This window comes from Urocitellus parryii, chromosome 3 (genome assembly GCF_045843805.1).
Source record: "Urocitellus parryii isolate mUroPar1 chromosome 3, mUroPar1.hap1, whole genome shotgun sequence".
In the NCBI taxonomy this organism is placed as follows: domain Eukaryota; kingdom Metazoa; phylum Chordata; class Mammalia; order Rodentia; family Sciuridae; genus Urocitellus; species Urocitellus parryii.
The window spans coordinates 199,490,490-199,497,077 of NC_135533.1; the positions used below are offsets into that span (position 1 = coordinate 199,490,490).

The 6,588-nt window shown below is 43.5% G+C and overlaps 1 non-coding gene across 1 annotated transcript; it reads right to left on the bottom strand.

The window, feature by feature from the left end:
* Positions 1 to 6,214: 6,214 nt before the first annotated feature.
* On the bottom strand, positions 6,215 to 6,287 carry Trnaa-agc (transfer RNA alanine (anticodon AGC)). The gene has a single exon. It is a non-coding gene; the product is annotated as a tRNA-Ala (tRNA).
* Between the last annotated feature and the right edge of the window lie 301 nt (positions 6,288 to 6,588).

Sequence of the window (6,588 nt, forward strand, 5' to 3'; positions counted from 1 at the left end):
TTCAGTAGCTCTCATTAGAAGTTGAAAATCTCCCCTCTGGTCTAGCAGGGGCGCCTGAAGTCGTCACAGCACGCTCAGCTCAGCACAGGGATAGGGCATGCAGGTCCCCATGAAATGCAAAGTGCTCCCTACCTCAGTGCCCACTGGGGACCCTGCTGGCGGTAGAAACAATGCGCGCGCACACACGCCCCACGTGCACGTGTGCACGTCCCCGCTACAGAAGGTGTGCGCGCCCCACGTGCGCACACGCCCACTTAAGTGCGCGCACGAGCCTGCAGACAGCCGCGCTGCGCCTCCGCCACCCACCTTGGGTCCCCGAGGCGGGCCTTACCGGGTTTCAGGCTCTAACTTACCAAGCCACCGGCAGCCGGCAGAAGGTGAAGGGAAAATAAATTAACTGCAACGAAATAAGACAGGTCCTTCCACAGTCTGTCGCCTCTAACAGCCACTTTGTTCCCGACGCATTCTCACAGTCACCACCCAACAGGGAAAAGCCAGGAAAGATGGTCAATGAGAAAGGGGAAAGAAAAGGGGATGGGGAAACAATGGGGGAGCCAGAGACAAAAGTAACCTCCTCTACTACCCCCAACCCCACGATGCTCCACGGGGCACCAGGCGCCCCGGGTCCTGGTCAGGGGCCTGCAGCTCCACCAAGGTGTCCAGGCTTGTTAATGGGACGTGGGTGCCAGAGACCCTGCTCAGCGACCTTCCAGAACTACTGCACGGAACAGAATGACTCCCTGGGCTTCTTCCCAGCCAGTCCGCAGCCACAGCCTCAAGGGACAACTGGCGACCGGATCTTCTGTTTCCGGCCTCCCGGGAGACAGCAGTCAGCCCCAGGCGCCATCTCCTCAGTCCAGGATTTACCCTGATGATTCAAGAAGGCCTTTAGAAAGAAAATTGAACTTGTCATTGAGAAGACTTATACGAAAAAAGTTGATAACTGATTTTCTTTTTTAATATTTATTTTTTTAGTTGATTTTCGTTTTTATGCTAGAAATATCAGGTACCCCCAAATATCTCTCTCTCTCTCTCTCTCTCTCTCTCTCTCTCTCACACACACACACACACACACACACACACACACACACACACGCACGCACAAATTTATGTAGGCTTAGGACTGCTTTTTCTCAGCAACCCAGAGATCTTTAAAGTCAAAATAAAAACAATCCATTTTTTTTTTTCCCTTATGTAGCTTGGGAATGCATATTACAGTCCTAAATGCTAAAACTCCTGTGGAATTTTAATTATCAGGTGAATTTTACCAATTGGACAAACTTTGAAAACTACAGACAAAAGTAAAATGTAGATGAGAATTTTAAAAGTGCACTAAGTAATTTGGTAGCTGTTGAGCCCCTGCGTGAAACCATTTTCTTATCCTTTTTCCTCTTTGTCCCCACCCCTAACCCACACATTAGAGTTTCATAGATAAAAGGGTCTCCCTTTGGAGCTGATTTGATCCCACTCTCCTTTTGGCAAAACTTTTATTTGCCTTTTCCGTGTTACCAACAGGTCTGTATACTAACAACATGCCTCATTTTTTTTTTTTTTTTTTTGGCACAGCAGCCTCATTAATTATATCATCAGAGAGCTGGCACGGGGGCTCCTCAGTGCCTAGTAATTCCTCTTGCCTCCCTACTGGGTTTGCTGCCTCCCAACCAACAGCAGTGTTTCCCCTCTGCCTTCCCAACCCCCTGGGCTCCCAAATACCCTCTGGCCCAGCCTGCTCACTTCCCATTCTGTAAGAACAGAACATGAGGTCCCAGAAGAATGACACAGCAGAACTCTATAAGCAGGAGTAGTATTCTGCCTGAAAGTGATGAATTTCCTAGGCCGGGATCCCAGGGTCTTCTGCCAGTCTTTGATAAGGGATCATGGGAGAGGAAGAAAGTGATTACCACTTATTTAATAATTACTACGTACCAGCCCTTGAACTTACAAATATATTTTATATATATATATATATATATATATATATATATATACACACACATATACAGTCCCCTCTTTGAACTTACAAATATATTTTATATATATATATATATATATATATATATATATATATATATATATATACACACACATATACAGTCCCCTCTTTGACAATATGAAGCAATGCTGGGGAAAAAAAAGTGGCCAGGGGCTAAGAGATGTGAAATTTGGAAGTTAATTCCCAACGTTGAATAGCAAGTGGTACAGTGGTCAAGCAGAATGTCAGGGAGAGCATCTCTGAGGATGTCAATTGGGCTGCCACAATCCAGCAAATCATTGTTAAAGCAAAAACAGGGCTAGGGATGTGGCTCCATGGTAAAGCGCTTGCCTAGAATTGCATGAGATTCTGGGTTTCATGTCCAGCACTACCAAAAGCAAAACCAAGGCAAACCCCTGATTGTGTTGTTAGTCTTTGCTTCCCAAGCTGGCTGAAAAATTACTGAGATCCTGGTCAGTACTTTTCTCCTTCAAACCTCTTATGCCTTACCCAGTGACTAGATAAGTAGGGCACAAGTGTATTCACAGATATCACTCCTGATTTTTAGCATTTCATAACATAACAGGTGACCACATTCTCTCCCAACCACATCTGGCATCTGGGGCAACATCTGGGTGAAAGCCCTTTGAGGGATTCAGAGCTCCGTTCCTAACTCCCTGAGGACCTGCAATGGCTACCATATTCAAACAACTCAGTGATCATGAGGAGTCCTTTTTTAGTCAACTTCTTGTTACTATAATAAAATACCTGAGGCAATTAACTTGTAAAAAGAAAATGTTCTTTAACACATGGTTCTGCAGGTTCCAGTCCAAGATTGGGAGGCCCATGGCTTTGGTACCTAGTAAGGATGTTAGATGATAGTAGTGGGGAATCTGTAACTGCTCAGATCGTGAGCCAGGACCTGGAGAGAGACCGAGAGACTGGGGTCCCCAAACCCTCTTTAAGGGCATGCTCCCAGTGACTTAAGCACCTCCCATAAGGCCCCATCTCTCAAAGATTTGACCACCTCCCAATCATGTCACCCTGGGGACCAATCCTTTATTGAACATGTACCTTTGGGGGAATGCTTTTATTCAAACCACAGAAGTCCCTTAACTAATATGAGGGCTCGGCCACCATTCAAAACATTTGCTAAGTGTCGGCTCTATGCCAGGCAGTGGGCCCAGGCACTGAGGATAAATAAGCATGGTGTCCATTCTAATTTCACTTAAAATCAGGGCTTTAAAATAAATCAACAGCTGACTCACGGAGCAGACAGAAACCAGGGACGCAGGACCATTCATATCACGTTAAAGAAAGCTAATAGCACAAAGGATCCAAATGTATTCCCTAAAGAGAGGAGACACTGATGATTGGATTTGTCATCAGTTCCCAAAGATGAAGAGAACTTCTCAGTAATACACAGGGTGGTTTCTTGTCCAAACTACAGGCAAAGCCAGTGGTTTATCATGGCAGTTAAATTACTTTATTTTTCAAAGTCACCCAAAAATGCATGTGTTTGACCTCCTCCCAATCATGTCATCCTGGGGACCAATCCTTTATTGGACACGTTACCTTTGGGGGAAATGCTTAGAACAATTAAAAAGTAGCAGCAGCCCCTTCACAGACCCTCACTCTGTGGTCTCATCCTGGGGAAAACCACCATGAACAGTGTTGGATCAAAGGAGTCTAATGCTTCTTCCCTGAACATTTCAGGGAGAGAGAAAAAAAAAATCCCAAGGAATGTTGCCCAAAGGAAAATTGAGGACATAGAACTTGCAGAGTTCCATCGACTGGGTTACAAGATCCTTCCCAGGGGTAGCTTATTCATGCTGTATCTATGACTTCTGTTCTCTGCACTGTAGAAAAGTCTACAATGGATAACATTTGCCTGTTATTACCCAGGGCTCAGTGACAGTCACCAGGCACACTGTCACTGCAACCTCTGCATAAGCTTTACAGGTTCTGCAAGGCCACATGTGCTCCTCTGGTTGTTGTCAGTCAAGCCTTAGCAATATCCATGTCTTTATGTTGCACTAACATTTCAACTTAGTATCACATTGCTCTTTGGGTGATGTTACAGGTACATTTCCAGCAGGGAGGAGAGACGGCCGATGAGTCAATGCCTTGGCTGCGGCACTGTAATTGGGGCTGTGGGTGGATGGAAATCTAAAGTTTGCAATGAAAAGAAGAGGCCATAACTCAAGAAGAGGGCTGAGCTCAGGGCATAAAAATTGACTCACAGTTTCGCCCTGGAGCGGTTGCAGCAATTCCCATATGAAGTTAGATTGGGATTAATTTTGATTAATTTACATCAACATAGATTTATCAAAGGACCACATACTCTCTCCAGAACACTGACCTTGGAGGGATTTTAAAAAGCCTGAAGACTAGAGTAAGTAGTGGCTACTACTGCCAACAGGCCCCATGATGTCCCCTCTGCCCTGCATGGTCCATTATAGAAGGAAACCACATGTCTCAGGCTCCTGTGTTCAGTGTGGCCACATGAACAGAGTCTGCTCCAAGATAATGTGTGCAAGGGACACAGGCAGTTCTCTGGAGCGCCTTCTATTTCAGGATGTCCAGGGCCAGAAACTAAATTCTCTGAATTCTAAAATGCTGAGTTTTGCATCAGAATGAGATCTTCCTGGGACTGCAGTGCTGTTGGTACCGGCCTTGTGATATGTCTAGACTGGGTTATTACCTCACCCCTTGACAGCCTCTAGAAACTGTGCTCCTGTCCTAACATCCAACCTTCTCCCATTGATGGCTCCTGCTCTGGAAATGTCTTGCAAGGGATGAGATGATCTCCCTCTTCCTTGATCTACTTAATCGGATTAGACACGAATTGTAATATGCCTTGATTCGGAGAACTTCCCTTTGCCAAATTAAGTCCCCCGAGACTCTCACACATGAGAAACTTCATTTATGGACACCAGACTCTTTCAGTCTCCTCTGATTTTCTTTATTGAAACCACGTGATGCCAACTCTCAGGCAACAGAAAGCCAGTGATCTTGGTTTCCTACAAATTCAGGATATTCAAGGAACATCAGAGGTCATACAGCTCAAGGTCAGAGAAATCACCTCGACTTTGCTGCTCAGAATAACAATTAGAAAATAACAACTGGAAAAACTCTGTACTTTCATAGGACCCCTGGCTTGGTATTGAGAGAATGATAAAATTTATGACTATTTCCAGTAATTTAGCATTTCACTTATAAAATGTCTCATCCAATCTAAATTTCTCCAATTAAGTACATAGTGCCCCCATCCTGGGCCATAACGAGATTAAAAATGCCATTTACTAAGCACTCCATGTTTCCAATATGGTGCCAAAGAAAAGCATCTACTTATTTCAGCCCCATTTTGTAGAAAAGGAAACTGACTTTCAGAAGGTTAAGTCACCTGCACAAGGTGTACTAGGCAAAAATAATGGCTCCCCAAAGATGTCATGTCCTAATCCCCAGAACCTGTGAGTATGCTACCCGTAAGACAGATGTGATTTAGTTAAGGATCTTGAGATGGGGAGATTATCTTGGATTCGCTAATGGACCCAATGTAATCACAAGGGTCTTTTTTAAGAAAAATAAGGTGGAAGAGTCAGAGCGGGTGTGACAACAGAAGCAAAGATCAAAGTGATGACATGAGAAGCAAAGATTTTAGGCAGCCTCTAGAAACTGGAAAAGGCGTGGATTTCCCCCTAGCGCCTCCAGAAGGAACATAGTACTGTCAACCCACCTTAGATTCATGACCCCCCAGATAACTTTATGCTAATTAAAACTACCAGGATTTGTGGTAATTTGTTATAGTAGTGACAGGAAATGGCTACCTAAGATTATGTGGATGCTGAGTGGTAGAGTTAGGAGTTGAAGCCTGAACCCTATTCCCTCGCAGAAATACGCTGTTCATTTTTATGTTAAATGGCTTTGGAGTTAAAAATATAGGACTTTAAAATATAGGTTCTATATTAGAGCAAACATGATATTATGAAAAAAAATGTTAAATCTTAGGGTTTTGAAAAGATTAAATATGAGATGTATTAAAATCTTTTAATAAAAGATTAAATATGAGATTATAACAGACCAAAGGAATAAAATATAGGGCCTGGAACCAGACTTGTCTATATGTGAAAAATTGGAATGTTAATGAAGAAACTACCAGGAAAGGTCAGATGGTTCAGTTGATGGTGGTCAGAAGCTATGTGCAATAGCTCTCAACTCCCACTTTCTTTCTGTTGTGGTTGGTGGTGCTGGGGATTGAACCCAGGGCCTTGTGCATGCTAGGCAAACACTCTACCAACTGAGCTATATTCCCAAGCCCCATTCCCACCTTCTAAAGGAAGGTTCCACACAGTGATTAAAGTCCTAAATGTTAACAGGGAAGACAATAAAGCCAACAGATAATAACATATTTATAGCTGAGAGATGGGCAAAAAAAAAAATAAAATAAAATCAAAAACAAAACCAAAAATCCCCACTGGTGTTGATGATATTAATGAAGGAATTTCTGTGCAGTAGATAAATATAATACACAGGTGTCAACCCGGGCAAAGATATTCACAATGATTTTAAAAGATAAAGAACTGCTGGAGTGTAGCTCATTGGAACAGCACTTA